Consider the following 14,035-nt stretch of genomic DNA (forward strand, 5'->3'; position numbering starts at 1 on the left):
TGTAAACACTGAAACCTTTACTCTGGTTGCCATTATCCAAAATCTTAGATTTCAGCAACCCATAACTCATTTGGGGGGCGGGGGGGGGATAGTGGGGGTTGGGGGGGACCAAAACACCCAAGAAAGTACTGACCAACCTTTATTCAAATCAATCCATCCATTGTAACTACTTTATCCTCACGCGACTCAAATTAGCCTTCAAATGAAAGTCAAAATAACTAAACAGTAATGGTATGTTGCTACATTTCATGGTGATAACTAGAGTAGAGTCTCTGCCAATGCAACCCACATTACCACCTTTACCTTCAATATTGGTCGACCCGCCTGGACACTGTTTACATTATGTTGACATTATATCACATTTGAGTAAGAAAAGAAAAAGGTCAGTTTGAAATGCCAAATTCCTGTTCAAATTGGTAAATCGTTGAGAGCTCAGTAAAAATATGACTCCACATAAAAGCACATTGTGATTTTGGATGGGCCCTAAGACAAATAAGTGGGGTTGGCCAAATGAATTATGCACAGTAAATTCATAGGCATTTCATTTATTTATTCCAATCTTGACGTTAGGTTGATATCGCATAATCAACAGTCATTAGTCGTCATGTAGCCACTCAATGTTTGTTTTAATTAAATTAACTAGCAGATAACTAATTTAAAAAAGACTAATAACAGGTTGAACACTTAGCAAAGATAGCAAGTATATGCACAGTGACTTTTTTGTAAGATGGATAGATAGATAGATAGATAGATAGATAGATAGATAGATAGATAGATAGATAGATAGATAGATAGATAGATAGATAGATATACTTAATTATATATAATTAATATAAAATTCTTAATTTTAAAAAGTAAGTTATGCAATTGTGTATGTATAGCAGAATTTGCAAACAAAAATGGATGAATAAATACCTAATAAAAAGGAACATTTCTTTGATCCACTTCTCTTGCTTTCATTTTGATAGCTTGCCAAATCAAATTGTCCTTGCTCTGTACTCAAAACTTTACTTCCTCTTCTTCTAATTATTATTATCATTATTACTATTATTAATATTATTATTATTAATTGGGCCAAAAATAAGGTGAATGCATACTGTCAGAAATTCTCAGCCTTTGTCCTGATATTCACCTGCAGTCACCAATTTCATCTGTGTCATAAGTCATGGTCACTCATAACGTAACCTGTCTGTCTGGCAGAGTTATTGATTTTTTTCCCCCCAAGGCTTCTTGATCCCCTGTGAATCGTTCCTGGTGTGGAAATGGCCTAACAGGTCCTAACAACGCGTGTAGAATGAATCTGAGAGGTTTTTTTTAACTCCACAGGCATGTGCAGTACAACACTTGGGTTGCAATATTTTCAAAATGTGAATGCTGACTGAACCACCCTGCTGGCAGATTGTGTAAAACCCTCTTAGCAGCACTATGGCATCTTCAAATGACACAATAAGAGATTAAACACATGGGAGATATTTCCCAGTTGTTCATTCATACTGACTATAGATCTGTAGAGAGAGATCCAATTCATGAATGCCATCCTTTAATTAGCAGTGTTGTGATAGCTGAGGAGGATCTGTTAACGCTCCACTGAGCATGGGATATTGTTATGGAGCAGCAGTATAACAGAACGTGTACTCGGAAATAAACAGGCCAAACCACCAAGCTCACCCCTCAAAATGTTACATCTCTGTACATTCAGAATGGCAGGCTGAATAATTGTAGTTGAGTCTGAGCCATGTGATTAGCATACAGCCTTCAAGCTGAATTGCAGCCTTCCAGTTGTTAACTGCATTGTAAAATGGGGAACTGTGAGCTTATAGCTCACAGCTTCGTGTATGCGGATTTTAGCATATGATGAGGGACTGTGTGGAGCACTCTCGAGAAAAGTATTTAACCTTTAACCGCTTCCCTTAAAGTCACACTGTTCCAGATAAGGGCAGGAGCAAAACAAGGGATGGTTAGCATTCTGAGAAGCAATGCTGCCACCACCAGGCAATACGGAGAACATCATTCACACACAAAGTCAAATACGTACTGCTGTTCCTTCATGATTTATATGCAGTTACAATTCCCTGGAAACAATTAAATGTTTTCTGTCTTTGTTGTTGTGATTACAGCAATGTCTTAGCAGGCATGACTCCTTTTTGTACACATATGGCCTACAATATTGAATACAGTTCTAACACAATCTGGAATGAAATATCTAGTAAATAATGGCTTTATTCTCTTCTAGATTATGGTTAGTTACAGACGTGGGGGCAGGTATGGTTTCCATTAAGGGGTGCCATGTGTTGTGTAATAGTACATACACTGTACATATGTTTGCGTGTGCGTGTACGTGTGTGTTTGTATATATACCTGTATATGCTGTGATGAAAAGCATTTATTGTTATATTATGTAAACCTCTTGTGTCATGTTGTTAGGCAAAAACCCACTGATGTGACCTGATGTGACATACATGTAACCAAATCGAAAGTTAAACTAAAGTTGAATAGATACTGTCAAAAATAATTGCTGGGCTGAACCAAATTTCTTCATTCTATAAAGCATAGAAAACAAGCTACATAAAAGTACTTCACGGCACGGTGGTCGACTGGTTAGCACGTCCGCCTCACAGTTCAGAGGTCGTGGGTTCGATCCCGGCTCCAACCTCCCTGTGTGGAGTTTGCATGTTCTCCCCGTGCCTGCGTGGGTTTTCTCCGGGCACTCCGGTTTCCTCCCACATTCCAAAAACATGCATGGTAAGTTGATTGGATACTCTAAATTGCCCCTAGGTGTGATTGTGAGTGCGGATGTTTGTCTCTGTGTGCCCTGCGATTGGCTGGCAACCAGTTCAGGGTGTCCCCCGCCTACTGCCCAAAGACAGCTGGGATAGGCTCCAGCGCGCCCCGCGACCCTTGTGAGGAGAAGCGGTACAGATAATGGATGGATGGATGGATAAAAGTACTTCACAACTACCGGTAGCTTGTGAAGGAAACTATTATTATATATAGTTTGGAATAGCCCTAAGTAGCATTACCACAGAAGGACCTCATTAAAGTTGTAAATTGTTGTTTTGCTCTTTCTACATTGTTGTTAAAAATGCATTCAATGCCTTGCAGAGACAACGTTTTCCCCAATGAACATAAAATTACTTTTATACATAATTTTTAGACAGTATATGGTTGTGAAAAAATATTTGATCTTAACTTTGGACTTATGTTACAAATTTATCATCGTAAAAATGAAAAGCAGTATCTTCTAAGTGATGAGTTTATGTATTAATGAGAAAAATATCCAACCTTATCTGGCTCTCTGTTAAAAAAGTAATTGCCTGTTGTGCGCCCCCTTTGGCAAAAATAACTGAAATCAAGCTATTGCGATAACTAATATTAAATCTTTTGCAGGATTGTTTTAGCTTTGTTGGATAGGGCTGCTCGATTACTAAGAAAATTTTAATCATGATTATTTTGCTAATAATTGAGATCACTATTATTCAAACGATGACTTTTTTTGGGGTACAAAACAATAACAATTTTAAATGTAAAAAATATAAAGATAAATAAATGTACCGGTAAGTAAGTTTCTTTTGGGCCAAACATTTTTATAAAATTAGCTATTATAAAATTTTAAAAAGGTGCAAATGTATGAATTCAAGTATGATTTCCTTGTGTAAACAAGCATAGTGTGTTGAATATAAATGTACATTAATAATCTTTTTTAACGATTATGCCAATTTAGTAATCCTGGAGGGTAATAATCGCAATTGTAATTGAATTTATTATTTATTATTGATTAATTGCACAATAAAATACAATACAATATAATACAATACAATTTGTATAGCGCATTTCACAACAGCTAGCCCTAACCCTAACAAAGCACTTCACATACAAACAACAAAATAGCCATAATACAACAAGTGAAATCAATAAATTAACATAAAACACTATATAGGCACCCGAATAGACCCTACACTTGGGGCCCTATTTTCGTAGACAGTACACGAGTGCCCTGTGTAAAACTGGTGCATCTTTATTTTCGTGCTCGGCCAAATCTAGTTATGTATGTTTGGATATTTGGCAGACCGTGCTGCGCCTCGCTGCGACTGAGGACATTTTCTATTGCACACCCCCGGTGCACCCGACAATTTAGTGACAGAAAGTGGACTTGACATTAGACCAGATAAAAGCAGGCCTAAGTTGTGGCACAGGCGGTGCAACGCAATTTTTGTGGATTTGATCAAGGTACAGTGATAAATTCCGAACACCGCAGATGTGTGTGGTGGATGTCATCGTCTTGCATTCATAAACATGACAACAAGGTGCATCAGTCCCTCTGAATCATTGTATAAATCAATTCATTGAGCAAATTATTATTATTATTGATCTTTAATATATTTTTAAAAGCACACCACTGACCGCTGCACAACTATTGGGGGGGTTGTCACACATAGACAATTGGGGTTGTAAGCCGGTCTCCAAGTGCCCACTTCACAACAGCCAAATTTATATTGTCCACAAGTGGAGACCTATCTGTTCCTTTCAAATGTACTTTGCACATGCCTATCTCCTGCATGGACTCTAATGAGTCTGTTATGCTTCTGCCATATAGACTGTGCACCTCTCCTCCGCTGAATTTAAAGGGAATGAGGGGAGCCGTTTCCATTGGCTGAAAAAGAAGCCAGCAGTTCACGCCAACAACAGCGCAAATGTCCCTTTCTAGCAGCACTCCTCTACAAAAATACCAAAAGAAAATAAACTCCACCCATGCACACAGTTAGACTGCACTTTGCGCTAGACCTGTGGTGAGCACGAAAATAGGGCCCATGGTACCAATTTGGTTGCCTACTAACTGAGTATGGTTTGCTAAAGTACCAAAGCCTTAGAAAAGGCTTTGTAACCTTTCCCACACTGACAGATTGTGATTTTGGATGATCATGTGACTTTTATAATGTCTTACTATTATTATTTTTATTATTATTGTTATTATTATTATGTTATATTGTAGCCTACTTCACTTTGTCTGACACTCACTATTTAAAGTGGAAATCAACCTAAGCATATTTTTTTCAAGAATATGTTCTATGCAAGGCGGCATGGTGGCCGACTGGTTAGCACGTCCGCCTCACAGTTCAGAGGTCGTGGGTTTGATCCTGGCCCCGGCCTCCCTGTGTGGAGTTTGCATGTTCTCCCAGTGCCAGCGTGGGTTTTCTCCGGGTACTCCAGTTTCCTCCCACATTCCAAAAACATGCATGGTAAGTTGATTGGATTGTCTAAATTGCCCCTAGGTGTGATTGTGAGTGCGGATGTTTGTCTCCGTGTGCCCTGTGATGGCTGGCAACCAATTCAGGGTGTCCCCTCGCCTAATGCCCGAAGACAGCTGGGATAGGCTCCAGCACGCCCCGCGACACTTGTGAGGAGAAACGGTATAGATAATGGATGGATGGATGTTCTATGCAAGCCCACTAGTTAAAACAAGGCATTCTGATAAATATTGCGTTTGTTGAATAAGAGTTAATCCACCCGTTTTTAGGCATCTCTGGGGGTGGCCATTCTGTCACTTCTGTCGACTGAAAATTACATCATAACTGCTCAGGGCTCAGATAACGACCAATCACGGCTGACCTGTTTTCTGAAGCTGAGCCGTGATTGGTCGTTAGCAGACTCCTGAACAACTGTGATGTCATTTTCAGTCGACAACAAGTGACAAAATGGACGACCCCTGAGATGGATAAAAACAAGTGGGTTGTGTTACTTAATCCATGTTCCACAAAAACAATATTAATCAGAATATATACTTTAGACTAGTGGAGCTGCATAGAACATACTGTATTATTGTAAAGTACTTTATTGGGTTGACTTCTGCTTTGAGCCCTGGGGAGTTGTGATGTCATTTTCAGTCAACAGAAGTGACAAAATGGCTGCCCCCTGAGATGGCTAAAAAGGGTTAGATTTTACTGCTTAACTCATATTACACAAATGCAATATTAATCAGAATGCTGTGATGCTGTGTTTCAACTAGCGGGCCTGCTTGAAAAAAAATGGGTTGATTTCCCCTTTAAGTGACCTTTTGATTCAATTAATCTGGAGGTAATCAGGCCTGGGCGTGGCAAGTGAAGTTGAGATCAGCTTTCCAACAACTAATTACAGTCTTTCTCGGAACCATTGCTGTCAGAGTCACTTTGGTACATTTTTCTTTGGTGCATTTATGAAAACAATTGATGCAAAACATCATGTATCCCCTACAAAAGCAAGTTTCTTTCTCAAAATCCTTAATTAATCTCTCAAAACCAAATAACTGTGTTATTGAACAAGTCAGGATGACAAGTCTTTGTGTCATTGTGTATGGATTAGCCAGGCACATTTTGTCGTCATCTTGTGAGCATGTCAATATAACTGTCTTTAGGTATGTTAAAGTGTTCATGAATATTGTTTTAAACTGTAAATTACACCTTGGTTTAAGTGGGAGATTGATTGCAAGAAGCTGGATGAGAATCATATTGTTGCTGTTTTTACTCTAATTTGTTGACAGACTTTGTCATTGCAAAACAATACAACAAAAAAGTAGAAATGTGAACATTTTAGACATTCTACTTGGGGAATACTCTACATGCAGTGATGTAGAAATGACATTGCAGTCTCCTATAACCTAATCCTAGGATTAAGAACGTGGCCTACAAGTATCATCGCAAATGCGCATTTTTCTGTTTTGCCTCCCAACTCCCTCACAGTACAGTCACACTCCTCTTCCGCTTCTTCTTCTGTCTGGCTGTTGGCACCGTCCATTTCCTTGTCCTTCCTCTGTCACACATTACAGTGTTGTCTTGTGCTCATGCTATGTATACCGTGTATTCAGTGCTTGCCAGCACATGAGCTGCACCTTTACCGTAAGGTATTTCAGAAAACTGGTTGATGAGTGGTTGATCTTCACACATTTCCATTAATTGGAGAAAATCAAGAGTGCTGTATTCAGGTATGGGTATTTTCGCAGACCTGTGCAACAGGTTCTAAAGAAATGAGAAAATGCTTTGATGTGCACAAGTGATACTTTGATGTGAAGGTTGAACACATAGATTTGAGAAATGGACCAAAGTGACTGAAAAAAAAACTTTACACTGTGCCAAATAGGCTTAGATTTTTTTGCCCCTTGATAAATAAAAGTATCATTTACAGTAGAAACTGAATTTTGTATTATTAGAAAGAAAGAGAGAAATAAAGTGATCTGAAATCAGGAAGAGGCCAGATACTTTTTTATGGCAATATATACACACTTTTCCCAGTAGAAAACATATGTTTTCACATATTGTACATGCATTATCCATTATTTCTCTGAATGAGAACATGAGAACATTCACGCCATGATTTTGATGATTATAAAGTACATCAATAGGACAAAGTTTAGGTAATACACACTGGAACAGCATACTAATTTCACCGATTTGGCTACAACATGCCTTAGGCGTTAGAGTGGTGGTCTCCCAACCTCAAGTTTGTTGTGAACATGTCAAAGTGGTCAAAGTGTCCTTGAGCAAGATGCTGAACCCCCAGTTGCTCCTGATGCGGCATCAGCAGTAGGAGCCAGTAAAACGCTGAAAGTAAAAAAAAAAAAAAAAAAAAAACACTCAACAAATGAAATCCCATTTGTCATGTAAACATGGGCAGATGTGGGAAATAGACGTTTAGTTTGCAGTAATTATAAAGGTTCCCTCTTTGTTGGCTCCCTTTACGTGTATAGTATCTTGTTTGTGAGAACAGGCTCAACATGCGGTGAGTATTTGAAGTACAAAGACTTCCTTTGTGGTGTGGGAGTGGTGATGTTGAGGAGACTAAACACACAAGGCACTATGTGTGGGCTTCATAGAGGATGATATGCATGCAGACAAGCAGTTTCCATCCCGACTATTGGCTTCACATCTCAGCTAACCAACTCTTGGCTCCAGCTTCCTATTGTTCAAGAGATGAGAGTGATATTTTCCTAATTATCTAATAAGATTATTCCCCAAATGTTGAACTATCTCCTTTACACAGACACAAAATTGCCCTCGCATCATTTTCATAAAATGCAATTTATTCATTTATTCTTCTCACAGTAAATGGAAAAAAGCTTGAAGTCTGACTCTGAAGCCCTCCTTCACTTCTGTATTTCCACTGTTGAACAGTCAGGGCCATGAGGACACATCCTTAACATATCATTCCAGGATTAAAGAAATTGGAATATTACCTTCCATTCAAAGTAGTATTTTGAAGGCTTCCATTGTTAGAGAACCAATTTTGGTCCAACAGTTATTAATATATGGAAATAAATATGAAAAAAAAAAAGTTTTTGCCTCATAACTTGCGTCCCACTTGAGTTTTCTGTTTCACATTGTTTAAAACAGATAACATTAACTAGCCAATGATTACGATTTCATATCATGTTCACATTCTTACAGTACTTCAAAGTATTAATGTGTGTTGGTCACATGGACCACTTGGCCAATTATAGTTGTGTTTTCTGTGACGTCACGTGGTCACATGGGCCACACAGCCAATTGGCTTCATTAACACTGTATTCAAAATGTTTTGGTTTCAACAGAAGTGGACAGGTAGAGTGACCAGCTGCATGTTCATTCAAACTTATTTCTGTGACTTTTAACTCTGCTTGAATTATATTCATGAAGAGAGCTGGGCATCGGCTCTCCGTCCCCGGTTTCCTTCCTTGCCTATTCAATTGACCCACGTGGTCCCAGTCGGTTGGAGTCAGCCAACCGGACTTTACCGATACCGTGTCACATGCAGGTGCCGCACTCCCGACACACTGTCGAGTGAGGAAACAATAAAAAACAAAAGGGTGTGGTGTACCTTGCGGTCCCACAGACGCAATGACATGTGTCCCATCCATCTATCCATTATCTATTCCGCTTATCCTCACAAGAGTCGCGGGCGTGCTGGCGCCTATCCCAGCAGTCATCGGGCAGTAGGCGGGGCACATCCTGAACTGATACGGATTTACATCGATGCCACAATTACGTAAGCGTAATGTCAAATATCGCGTACAAAAATGTGTTTCGCGTGTATGTAATGTGAAAGACAGGATGTTTTTTTTCTTCTGTTCTTAATGAGAAAGAACATCTGAGCACACAAAAATGTGTTTTCGCGTGTATGTAATGTGAAAGACGTCCAAAAGCACGCACAAGACAGGCATTATAATTGTGCCACAATTCTTAACCAATTCGGAGTCGGACAATGGGGCTAATTCTGATTGGCTGTTTTCTATCCAAGTATCGATACGTTGATGAAGTATTGATAGCCTCGATATCTTGGTACATTATGTTTTGCACATTCTATATCATACTTTTGGAACATTTGAGGTCCTTAAAGTTGAGATTTGTGAATGGAGTTTTATTTATTGCACTCCTGTGTATCAGGAACAGTTACTGGAACAGGTTATGCACTTTTCAATCGTGACACTTGAATAAATGTCAAATGGCACTTAAGTTAAAACTTTGGAAACACATGCCTCAGTTTTAAATCTATTTTTTTATAATATTGAAGTATCGCAATACATATCGCATCGCAACCCAAGTATCAGGTTGGGACAAAAGAGTATCGTCCTAGATAATCGATCGATAGGATAATATAGGATAATCCTAATCAATTCATGTAACAAAGATATGACGCTTGGTATATATAAACTATCCATCCATCCATTATCTGTACCGCTTCTCCTCACAAGGGTCGCGGGGCGTGCTGGAGCCTATCCCAGCTGTCTTTGGGCAGTAGGCGGGGGACACCCTGAACTGGTTGCCAGCCAATCGCAGGGCACACAGAGACAAACATCCGCACTCACAATCACACCTAGGGGCAATTTAGAGTATCCAATCAACTTACCATGCATGTTTTTGGGATGTGGGAGGAAACCGGAGTGCCCGGAGAAAACCCACGCAGGCACGGGGAGAACATGCAAACTCCACACAGGGAGGCCGGAGCCGGGATCGAACCCACGACCTCTGAACTGTGAGGCGGACGTGCTAACCAGTCGACCACCGTGCCGCCATATATAAACTATGTAGGTTTTATTTGATATAGGGCAGCTTCTCAAAAATGTTTTTTTGTTCCATTTCTCAATGTTAGACCTACGTATATTGAAATACCTTATTGAAATACTGAAACTTTATAGGACAACACAATTGTTATAAGTACCGTTATGGCAATAAGATAGCTATGGATGTTCAGCTTGAGTGGAAAGCAGAAAATGCACTCATCTGTAAACACAAGGTTGCTGTTGTAAAGGTGTAACAAGTTAATTTCACACTGTCTCAGAATGAAAGGAAACAATGCAGACAATATTTTTTGCCGCGCATCCCTCCCAACTCCAAATTTAAAATGAAAAATCTCTTGTGGCAGAGCAGAAGTCACCGTCATCACATTATGCATTTTAGATCAGAAGACACAGGAAACGCTACTAAAATATTTACACAGCATCACGTTGCTCTCTATTGGAGCTGACACGTGCAACAAAGGAAATGAGAATGTGCTCTCCTGCTTTTCACCGGCTGAGAAAATTAAACAGGCTTGTATCTCATCTTTGAAGATGAAACCAGATGAGCAATGCTGTCACACAAATCAGGAAGATTTTCTTTGTCAGTGATCTCAAAATAGACTTTATTATTTGACCTGCATTGTTCCTTTCAGGTAAAAAAAAAAAAAAGTGCGAAAGTTTAGTCGGTCTCGTCGACGGATGGCCGTTTAAAATTAGAGATGGCAACTATTTTTTTCCCCCTATGACAGACGACGGAAGGGTACCCTACTACCCACGCTGCAGACAGATGTCGAATAATGGGCGCTCAATTTTTAGTAAAATGCCCAGCTCTGTAAATATACTGTATATATACTGCACGGTGTTGTGGTGAAATATTAAATGAGAATTATCCGCAAAAATACAACACAATGTTTTTCAGGTATCACGTGTTTAGATTGTAAACATGGTCAAGGTGATCCGACAAGTAACTTTGTAAAATGTAACGAGTTAGAACTTACTTGACTTGGCCTGGCATGTCGAGGGAGGTAGCTGTTGTGTTGTTGCCTCAGGCTTGACTCTTCCTTCTCCTCTGCCAAGCTCCTAATGAAGCCCAGGTGACACAAGGCACCTGTTCATGCAGTTACATCCTCTTGGCTCATGCCACTGCTTGCAGTGGGTTAAATGATCCCTTCCTGCATATAGGCGGGCTTTTACTGATTGTTCACCCCACTAAATGACTCTCTTTTGTCTTTCTGTCTCTGCCAAGCTAAAATTGCACGAGAGTCATGCCATTGGCCTCTGGTGATGTCCCAGCAGCGGTCGAGTGTTGAGTAGGACGCCCTTAGCTGTCGTTAAGTTGCCATTTGCAGTTGTGGCCATGCAAGACATTATTTTTCCCCCTGTGTTCAATGAACTTGCTAAGATCTGCTATTCTATCACACTTTAAGTAATTATTCATTTTTATTCATTTTCTCTTGTCAGATGCAGTTTTTGCCCTGAGGGCTTATGTTTATTTCAGAGCACTGTTTTTAGTTAGAATAAATGCTTTGCGCGAGTTTATTTGAGAGCATATTAAGAGTTTTGCTTAATGTTTTCATTTTGTTAAGTGTTGTCTTTCGGGAGTCTTTTGCACCTTTGGGATTACACCATTTTATTTACTTTGAGAGCGCAGAAGAGAATGTTTCACGTCGTGGGTGGGAGAAATCCTGGCTGCCATCAGCCTCAGTCTTGTTTGAATCCCTAGGAAATTGGTATCCTTAGATTTTAGACAATTTTCTTAATACTGCAGCGTGTTGGGGACTATGTGGGCGATGTTGCCTCGTGCTGGTTTAGAAGTAATGTCTTTAAATGTTTTTTTTTTTTTTAATGAATATATGTTCTTGTTGCGTCGTTATTGCATCATAATCAGAGTACCAAGCTGTTTTTGTACATATTAGCTGTTTATGCTTCTTTTAGTCATAGTGGGAGTCCCAGTGTCACTGTGAGTTATTATGTTATTGCAGGTAAGTGTGCCCCTGATTCCTCTCTGTGTATACAAGAAGAAGAGTGCTTGCTTGACCACTTGTTTAAAAATCTGGCATTGATGTGTCTCTCAGCGTATATGCGCCTTGTCTCAGAGAAGAACTGCACTTTGTTGTTGGGGTTGCTTTTAACATTAGCATTCAAAGTCCATTTCAGCTCAATTTTCTTAGGCTGTTTAGCATTATGCTTAGAAGTCTATTGATCACACACTTTAACCACTTTTGCAAATACACAAAGAGGATGCATCACTGATTTTCACCTCTGTCTTTAATTTGGCCACAAAGTTGGTTAATTATAAAACATTATTAATCTCACTCTACCTTTCATGATTTTTAAAAAGTCCTCTCCATTGATGAATAATTAATAATTAATACATTTATATTAAGCCTTTTTGGCTGGTGGGCCTGTTGGGTCGCCATCAGCTATGCTGTGGTGACCCTGCCATAACCAGCATTTGCCCTGTATTTTCATGGTATAATCTGAACATTTAACATTTTACATTTTCTAGGCTTTATATCTTGTTTAGCTTGTTTATGGCAGAATTTAACCTAACGTGCAAAAAAAATGTTGCACAGTAAATTGATCAATTATGATTGTTCAATTGAAGTGAATTTGATATTAGGGCTGCAACTAACAATAATTTTAATAAACAATGAACCCTTCAAGGCCTAAAGCGCATGTCTCAACAGCTCCCCAAAACTTAAGGTCGCCTTTGGAATTACCCTTGAAAACCTGAAGTCCTCCAAGAAATCCAACACTTACAAAATGATTAATATCGCAGACAGAAACATAATTCCAAAAGAATTAAAGAGTTTAGACATGTGGCTTTCACACAGGCAGAATTTATTATTATTTATTGTTTCAATAGAAGATGTAAAAATAACGTGTCAGTAAGAGAAGCACTATTTTAATTTTTTAAAAATCGAGTGGTGATTACCATCCTCTATTCAAAGACGTCAATATTGTCATTGTCTACAAACCATCATATCGCATTCGACTGGTTCCACTGGTCGTGCACGTCGTCTATATATCACTGCCATTACTTACTTTAATCAGAGCTCCCGGCGATCGACGGCGTACATCATTAGCCTACCTACGGCTCTAAAAAAATTCTACGACATCCTCCGCGGTCTCGCGACACCGTCACGTGTATATTCTGATGCATTAAATTGGCTAAGAGACGGAGAATTGGATTGAAAAAGGACAGTGACGTATCCGCTGTGCCGGCTTTAAAGGTAGAATGACGCAACAGTGCTCCCGGCTCTACTGATAGAAACGCGGTTATGCGCTCCCGGGCTTAATGGGTTAATCTGTTCATTATTTTGTCACTTAATCAATGAATCTGAATTGTTTTAAAAACTGATTTAATTTCCATCCCTTTATTAAAAAACATGACATTATTTCAAATTGACACTGCAGAAAATGTGCAAACAAATTCTCATAAAGTTACTTGTTTACACCGTAACATGTCAAAATGTTGATCATGGTTTTCCAAAGTAAGTGTTTTATTTTGATTCAATGCAATTCTTTCATGAAGGACAACACAGTTGCTCAGGGCTCAGGTAACAATCAATCACAGCTTACCTGTTTTCTGAAGCTGAGCCGTGATTGGTCGTTAGCAGACTCCTGAACAACTGTGATGTCATTTTCAGTTGACAGCAAGTGACAAAATGGACGCCCCTGAGATGGATAAAAACAGGTGGATTTTGCTGCTTAATTAGTATTCCACAAAGACAATATTAATCTGACTATATACTTTAGACGAGTGGCGCTGCATATAACGTATTATTGTAAAGATCATTTTTGGGTTGACTTCAACTTTAAAAATAATTATCAATTAATTTGATAACGGATTACTTGTCCATTAATCATTGTATCTCTACTCAATATTAAAAAGCAGGAATATGTTGATTTGATCATACTTATTAATGAAATTTGTACTGGTCCACACGGGCCAGCGTTAGTGAACTTCCAACAGTTATATAGTGGTCCTGGGCCACTGTTATTGTTGAACCGTAATGAGATGTGGTG

Source organism: Filicampus tigris, chromosome 10, assembly GCF_054856515.1.
Source record: "Filicampus tigris isolate MCC_2025a chromosome 10, RoL_Ftig_1.0, whole genome shotgun sequence".
NCBI lineage: Eukaryota > Metazoa > Chordata > Actinopteri > Syngnathiformes > Syngnathidae > Filicampus > Filicampus tigris.